The 9,758-nt window shown below is 27.3% G+C and overlaps 1 pseudogene; it reads left to right on the forward strand.

Moving 5' to 3' along the window:
* Window positions 1-2,857: 2,857 nt before the first annotated feature.
* The window catches only part of LOC105626971, an 11,651-nt pseudogene continuing 4,750 nt past the window's right edge, over window positions 2,858-9,758 (forward strand).

The following is a 9,758-nucleotide window of genomic DNA, read 5'->3' on the forward strand; positions in this document are numbered from 1 at the left end:
TGTGTACGTATACTAGTGTACTATAGTATAGTAGTATATATATATATATATATATATATATATATATATATATATATATATGTGTGTGTATGTATATATATAGATAGCGGAATCTAACGCTAAATTACATTGTGTGTCGATAGTCACAAACTAGAAATTATAAGTATAATGATTTCATTGTTAAAGACGGAAAATTTATTATCTTAGAAAAACTCTGTACTTGAATCTTTTATAACATGAATAAAAAGTAAGATATTGAGATATTGAGAGAAAAAGCATACATTTTGTAGAGGATGAACAATACATTCATGACTTCTGATTACAATTTCGAGAGTTCGTTAATCTTTTTTTACAAGAACATTTTAAATATAACAAAAGAGCCATTTTTGCACATTAAATCTCAGTTATTTAAAAAATCTGACGCGCTAGAAATTTAACTTGCAGCATCGTTTTCAGAATCCAAAAATCTATAAAAAAAAGAACCTTATCTGATTAAAAGAAACATTTTTTTGTAAATTAATATTATCTTTATTCACAGTTTGTGAATGTAGCACCAAATCCATTTATCGACACTACGATTTTATTGACAGCGACCAAAATGTGAAACGTAGTTCACATCAATTTATAAAATTGATGTTAGTATCGTTATCGTACGGTGACTTTCGCCTGTCGCGAAAAAGGCCGCCATGGCCTTCTCAGGTTTCTCTTTGGTCTGGGACCACTCTTTATAATATTTATTAGGTACAACTTTGCTTCCGCCGTTTTCCTATAGATGGCTTTAGCGGTAAGTGGTGGTCGAAATAAATAGATCATAGACGTCATACAATAAACTTGGGCATCTGTCAACATAACCCCATAGAAACATTAGTCGATTTGTGTCTGCATCATAAAGAAAAAAATTATTCTCGATTGAAAATGTCAGTTTACGCCAAATTCTCGTCATTTGCGGGAAGTTTTAATTTTTTGCTTCAATATGAAGAAATTTGCGGCTAAGGCTCATCGAATGCTCTCAAATACTTATGGTGAGGCCGCTATTAGTGAAAGAACGTGTCGTGAGTGGTTTCAACGCTTCAAGAACGGTGATTTTGACGTCGAAGGTCATGCTCTGTATTTGGTGGGACCAGCTCGGCATAGTGTATTATGAACTGTTAAAACCGACTGAAACAATCACAGGCGGTATCGAACGCAATTAATGCATTTGAGCCGAGCATTGAAAGACAAACGGCTGCAATACAACGAGAGACACGATAAAGTGATTTTGCAGCATGACAATGCTCGACCCCATGTTGCGAAAGTGATCAAGACATACTTGGAAACGTTGAAATGGGAAGTCCTACCCCACCCGCCGTATTTTCCAGACGTTGCTCCCTCTGACTATCACTTGTTTCGATCAATGGCATACGGCCTGGCTGACCAGCATTTCCGGTCTTATGAAGAAGTAAAAAATTGGATCGATTCGTGGATAGCCTCAAAAGATGATCAGTTTTTTCGACGCGGGATTCGTACGCTACCCGAAAGATGGAAGAAAGTAGTGGCCAGCGATGGACAATACTTTGAATCATAAATGTATAACCAGTTTTTTACAATAAAGCCTCGAATTTCGAAAAAAAATGGCGGAAGCGAAGTTGTACGCCTATTAAAATTTATTAAAATTTATTATTAAAAAAGTTATAGATTACAGATTAAAAATGCTAATCAAGCAGCAATATTTCTGGAACAAGAAATGAAGAAGATGAAGATAAATTTAAATCAAAATAAACCATCAATTACTTCATCTCCGAAGAAATCTCTTTTCATTTCACAGAACAAAGAAATAAAGAGAAGTCTAAAGTGTTTTAGCTGATGTAATTATATGTAAACGATAATTTTTGGAGAGAAATAATTCCCCAGCAAACGAGAATTGATTGAAATGAATTGAAATGGATTCAGATTTTCAGAAATATTGATTCACGAATGTTAAAGTGAATGTTTTTCAATTCTGAATTTTTATTCATACAGGAATTGCATGGAGCATATCTCTTTCCAATCTAAAAATAATATTAGCTTTTTCTGTGCACAACACATACATTGTGAATACTGTTCAATTCAAAATTTTAAATAAGAAATGCAGTTTTTCAATCCAATTGCGTCCAATTGAATGTAATTGAATCTAATTGAATCCAATTAAATAAAAAAAAGTAAATAAAAAAAAAGTTCGCTTTTTAAAATACGCATTCGGATAGAAAAAAATTTCAATCATTCAAAAATTTAATCCATTTTAATCCATTTTAATCCATTCTCGTTTGCTGAGTCGCCAGACAATACAGATCCACTTCTATTTTAGAAAGTAAATAATTGAGTGTGGGAAAAAGTTCGTGGCGTTTTTAGTTTTCTCTATTGAACAACTATCTGCGCTATCGAACAACTGTAGATGATAAGTGAATATCTCGATTCTACATCTGAAAAAGCTGATGTACAAAATGTTCAACAAAAAGATGATGTCCACAATGTCGAAATAAGATCCAGATCTGCTCCCGACTATTAATCTATCAACCGTTTTCGGTTCTTTCAAATTATTTGATTTATTTAGCAGATTTCTGATCTAGATCTAGATTTATTTATTTATTAGAAATTAATTATATTTAAATTATTAGAAATTAATTATATTTAAATTATTTACAATTATTATATTATGTGTTAATTTATAGTTAATTTATATTTATAGATAACTAGAGATGAAAATGTGGGACCTAGTACATTGACAAGCAATGAATCACGCACTTACAAAAAATATAGAATAATAAAACTCAATTTAATTCGCTTACGCAAAAAATTTGAAATTATGAAATATAAGAATCGATTATTGCGAGAAAGAATTAACAACGATAAATATAAAGTAACTTTAAAGAAACTATTTACTGATAATCAAATTCAGGTTCTATTTGCAAAAAAAAACAATGCAAAATGTTCAAATGATACAATTCAACGAGCTCTAAAACTCAAATTAACTTGTGGCACTACTGACTACGAAGAACTTTTTTAGCAAGGAATTTCCAAATTTCCGCATTTTAAAATTCGTTACGAAAATTAGAAAAATTAAAATTTAAAAATGACATTTCAAATGAGATTTTTAAGTTTTTAAAATTTAAAACTCAATCTTCTTCATTCGAGAATGTTGATAAAGATTAGTTTTAGACGAAATGAATATAACTCTGAAAACTATTTTTGATCCGTCAGCACAATGCTTGGGAACATAACATTTCCTAATGACAAAGGTATTGCTACACATCTTTTAACATTTATGATTACAGGTATAGCTAGTAGATGGAAACATGTTTGTAAGTTACTTCTTTATAGGTAACGTTTAACAGAAGAAGTTTTGAAAGATTTAATTTTTCAGATAATAGACAAAGCTGAAAAAATTGATCTTCACTTTGTAACCTCCGACATGGGTTCTGGAAATATGAAATTGTGGAAATGTGGAATAAATGTAGGACGGTATTCGGAACTTAAAAATTATTACATCCGTCTGATCCTAAGCGCTTATATTTTATTTGCGGATGTATCACATTTGTTAAAGAACCTAAAAGAATTATTAATAAATAACAAATTTTTTACCTTACCCCAAGATTTGATAATAAAATATAACTTACCTTCTAACTAAGTTGAAATTGCTCATTTTATTAATTTAATTAAATCTCAAGAAGATTTAGATTTCCTTTTAACATCCAAATTAAATATTAATAATATTAAAAATCCTAATACTTTCAGTAAAATGAGGATAAATAAAGCAAAGAATGTGTTTCTAATAGATGTTAATTCATCATTAGAATTTTTATCGGACGAAAATTGTAACCCGGAATTTTTGACAACTGCATGGTTTGTTAAAAATATATCAAAATAGAATAATTTTCATTATTGATCTTGAGAAATTATAATATAGCTTTAAGTTTAAAAAACAAAGAAAAATATGATTCGAATGTTATTTTTTTATGTGAAATAATTGCTCTTTTTGAAAAAATAAAAATTGGTAAGAAAGATATATTTAAATCTATACTAAGAGGAATAATACTTTCTACGACATCGATTATTGATCTTGTACAATATCTTTTAGAAGATCATAATTTTCAATTCGTACTTACTGCTCAGTTCACGCAAGATTGCATAGAGAACTTACATTCATTTTTGTAAAAATGTAATTTCAGATTGTTTGCAATTAAAAAATAATTTAAAAACTTATCGCTATAGCATATATACATGAAAGAAGTAAGAACAGGAAATTATGAATACGATGACAATGAATATCTTACTGGCTAGAATATTTAACAAAAAATCGTACAAAAGATATATCTGATTCTATTTCATCTACTTTAAATAACATTCCTTTTCTTGAGTTTAAAAAAAATAATAACACATAATAAGGAAATGAATTCCTTAATATTAGGTGTAGTAAAAAGAAATCCATTATTTTTCTAATTTCTTGCAAAAATAAATGGATTTCTTTTTACTACACCTAATATTGCAGATTATTGTGTAAAAAATATATGTATTACATGTTCTGATTGCATACGATCTGTTGATTCAAAAGAAAATTTATATTTTGTAAACTAGTTAAATGTTATAATGCAAATATATTATTTTCTATTAACTTAGCAACATTTAAAGTTTTTTTAAAATTAGAAAGCATTTATAGGCATTACAGTCTTTAGTTTCACATAATGCCTAATGTAAATTTACAAAATTTTTTGTTTGAAAAATTTAACGCTATTCTAGCAGATCACATTCCAAATTGTCACTATTTGCGTACAAAATTGTATAAAAAATTTGCTACTCTAAGATTAAAATTTAAAAAACGTAAAAATGTATCTAATTGTAATATGACAGCAAATCCATGGCCATGCATCATACATTTAAGTAAAAATATGATGTATTTTCATTATGCATTTAAGTGAAGGAATAGTTATTTTTATTATGCGTTAAAGGAATTTTTATTATGCATTTAAAAACAAATTGACACAGAAGTCTATTTCTACTTGATATTCAGAAACACGGACAAAATACTCCTATATCAAAATAAATAGTTTTTAATACATCATACGTATTTTTGAGAATGTAATGTATTTTTGAGAATTACAAAAACTGTTATATATAGGGAATAATAGGGAATAACGTATATTTATTCCCTATTGCTACTTATGTACATTAGTATTGCTACCTATGTATTTTTTATGTTAAGAATTTTAAAGCATTTATTGTTTATTTATATTATTTATTTAATTGAATTGTTATTAAAATTTTTTAATTTTTAATTTCTTATAAATTTTTTATATTTTTAATATATCTATAATACTTATTTATTTGTTATTTTTTATTTTAAATTAAAGACATTTTTCAACATTTTTTTTACGTACATATAAAAATTATTATAGAAAATATTTAATATTAATGTAATATTTAATATTAATTAATGTTAAAAAACATAAGTTAAATAATAATAAAAATAAAAATTTTAATTGATTTTATTTTAATTTAATTGATTCTACTTTAATTTTTACGAATTAATTTTTACAAATTTAGATTTAAAGAAATTTGTGGGAATGGATGATAAATGTCGGATCAATCATAAACTGAGAGGAGAAAGTGACCAGACTCTTATTAGAGGATTTCTAGACGGGACCTATGATAATTTATTATTCGTTACTCGTTACCGATTTTAAAAAATAATTCTAGAAAACTATATAAGAATAAATTATTTTTTAAGGTTCTTGACTATTCAGCCAAGAACTCTACGTTAATAGGCGACACCGAATCAGACGGCGATCTAGCAAAACCGGTAGCAACACATTCAAGCACGTACCCATGTATGTGTGCTCGCACTGTTCGCCTTTGGCGCGCCGAGAGAGTGAACAAGACAACGAGCTTTTTCTCACACTAGTCACACTTGTTTCAAGTGACCGAAAATGCTTTCTTGCCAATTTCGGTCGCTCGGTGTACATCAATAAGGGGCGAGAAATTCTAGATAACATAAGTTTTAATAAATTCTGGTAATAGTATACTCCTCCCATTAATCCAGAATAATATAAATCATGTGAAAATGCAATAGTTTACGAAATATTTAATTGTTTATGATTAATCATATTACCACAATTTATTAAAATTTATTAACTTATATGTTATCTAGAATACTCCTCGCCCCTTATTGATGTACGCCGAGCAGTCGAAATTGAGAAAGCATTTTCAGTCGCTTGAAACAAGCGAATACAGTGAGGAGAATAGATGTTTTTTTTGAGCTGTCTCGTTGTTCAGCGCAGAGAAGAACGGATTCTCTCCATAGTTGTCAATTTTCTTGCAGTTTTCTGTCAGAGTTTCCGATTTTTTTGCACGATTCTTTGGCATTCCGGTAGATGATGAAAATCTCCGATTAATTGCTTTGAATGTTGAGCATTTTTTTAGGAAATGATAATGTGCATAAATGGCCGAAAAATTTTTATTAAATTAACATATAGATGTATTTAAACATATATTACTATGTATAAATACAATATGTATAAATAAAAATGATTATATGATTATAAATAAAATATGTATGTCTGTGTATAATGTGTGAGCGCACCATAGGCGTACGTACGAGAGATAGATCCTGTTCTAACTTTGGGAAGTTGCGCCATCGAATGAATGAATATATATTTATACATATTTATATGTGTTTATATACATTTATATATTTGTACATTAAAAATTTTTTACCGAGCGGGGATTAAAAAATTTTTCGAATTCTGAAAAAAAATCTCCAGAAGGATGAAAAATCTAATGACTTTTTTTTTTTGAGAAGCTATATAATTTTGATACGCCAGTAATACAAAACTTGCAAATTTCTATTGAAATTATCAATTTTGGAGAGACCGTAGGATTTCCAGTGCATAAGCTTTCGAGATACAGCATTTCAGTTGAAACCTGACAATCGTGATTCTCTCGCTTTCTCGCTCATTCCGTGCCAAAATTCATCGAGCGTGTTGTCATTTGATTAGGAAAAAGTTAAATGAATAAAACGCGTTGGAGTACTAGAAGCCAAAATCTTATCATTAGTGATATGTACTATTACTTATGATTTATTAAATTATTTATTAAATTATTTGATTTATAAGTGAAAACATGGTAGTGGAGACATGGTAGTATCTTGACTAAAACAAGCGCAGCAAAGTCATTATGATTACATGCATGTATGAAACATGAAAATTATCATAAAAGAAGACAAATTAACAATTAATAATATAAATCAGGTTGAAATGAATAGATGCTATTGTAATATTGTATGTAGATGAACATATTGGAGCATATTAAATGCATATGCAACGCGAATAAATTTAATGTCTGACTACTCAGAAGTCTTAATATAATGTTTTTAATGTTTTCTCATTATTATTATTTTTATATTAAACAATAATTTTACAAAAAAAAAGAAAAATATATGGACATTATATATAATATATACAAATATATGCGTATATACGAATATAATATGTTTATATATATATTTATATAAATTTAAATAAATTTATATAAATTTATATTTATATAAATTTTTTACTGAGTTATAATTATCTCGTTATGTATTGTATTATTTAATTTATAATAGTTTACATTGTCTACATGAAAAGAATTTGTGTAAATTTAATAAACAATATATAGATAATCCATGAAAATGTATAATTTTGAAATATATGTATATATACAATCTTAGCTTTAGAAGTAATTGTGCAGAACAATTTTGATATTAAATGGTTTACATGTGGCTTAATAAATATGAACAATAAATAACAAGAGCAAATAGTCTTACACAATAGCTAGTGATATATTTAAAATTTGTTCGTTAACAATATAAAATAATCATATACGTTTTTATCACGATTTGGCCATCCTCAACTATATATCTATATATCCTATAAAAATAAAAATTAATATAAATCATAAATTTCAGTATAACATAAAAGTGCATTATTAAGATTGTCAATTATTAAGATATATATATATATATATATATATATATATATATATATATATATCATAGTTGTTTGTATATAAAAAAATAGTCATATGCTTTACATGAACGATTAAATTTATAAATTTACAAAAAAATAATAAATATAATTTTTAAAATTATGAATTTAATCGTTCGTGTAAAGCATATGACTATATTTTTTCATAATCTTAACTGACAATTTTAATAATACGCTTTTACCAAAATTTATAATTTATATTAATTTTTACTTTTTACATATTGAGAATGGCCGAATCGTGGCCGAAACGATCGACGATATATGATCAATTTATATTATTAATGAACAAATTTTTAATGATTTTCACTATTAAATTATGGCTTTCACTATCATACAATATCCTGTGTAGCTGTTTGCTCTTGTTATTTATTGTTTTAATTTTATTAAAAAAAATTTTTTTCATGTTATTTTCAAAAATAAAACAATTAAAAATTTAAACAATATTAAAATTGTGTGTTCAAAAAATGTTCTTATAACTTTATTTTTTGGCTTTTCATGGCTTTTCATGTAACAAGTGTGTCAATTATCGACATTTACCGACATTCAAGAGATATACCAGCAAGATAGGAGTGAGCGGGATTCTATTACAGCATTTCGTCACCATAATAAAAGGTTGAACTAACAGGCATGAAAAGTGACGATTTTGATAACGAAATTTAAGTTGCGTGCCATTTCGTTATTATTTGCTTAATCGTGAAAATGTGACTTGTCTCGTACTTATCAAAATCGTAATTATCGATGAAAGCTAAAGTTATCTTGGAATTTTATATGTAAAAGCGTATATGTTACTCGTTTCAATAGTTGTCGGACCGTGTGTTTCTGCTCGAAACTATAAGCTAATTTTACGTGCCTTTTACGATCATTTACTGACTGTCAAGGAAGGAAAGGACAGTTTTCATCGATTTTTACAAGTGTTTTAAAGTGATCTCGTCATTTCGTTTCATTCAGATTGTCTTTATTTAAAAATGGCAACATAAATTAACGTGTCATTCCTCGCTTCTAACATCACGATTCCAACATGATCGCCGCGATTAGTCAGGAGCCTTAATGTATATTTTTTTTTATATTTTATTAGTTCTTTATTAGTTTTTTATTATGCTACATATTTTAATTTGCATTAGCACATATATCTTAACTTTAAATTATAATTAATTTGTATCGCTGAATCTTGAATTTTTGTTTAATAATAGGTAATTAGTGTTCAATACGTCTGTCTATTAGGTAGAATTGACAAGTTACTTTTTGTACTACTTACCAGCACGAGTTCTGATTGGCCACTGCTTTTCCGCTTTCTGCTTTTTCATCAAAATGTAAATGCGTCCTTATTAAAATAATTCTATATTCAACGGAATAACGAAAAAAATAATGTAAAATTTCGTTATTACTTCCTGAAAATTGTGATTTAATTATTGTTATTGTTATTTACTAGGAAAAGTAACTTCGTTACTAAAAAAAAATAATGAAATCAATACCTTTGTTCACATACAGAAGATTGAAACAATATTGCTGCAATGTTGCAATATTACAGATTGCAATATAACATTGCAGAGATATTATAGAAATGTAAATTAACAGTACTTGCAAGGTGTTAGTAATATGTCTATAATATTCCAGAAACATTACAAAACTATAATTCTTTAATTGTTACTATAATAATATAAAAATATAATTTTTTATATTAGGTGTACAACTTTGCTTCCGCCGTTTTTTTCCGAAATTCGA

The sequence above is a fragment of the Atta cephalotes genome (assembly GCF_000143395.1).
Source record: "Atta cephalotes unplaced genomic scaffold scaffold00007, whole genome shotgun sequence".
In the NCBI taxonomy this organism is placed as follows: Eukaryota; Metazoa; Arthropoda; class Insecta; order Hymenoptera; family Formicidae; genus Atta; species Atta cephalotes.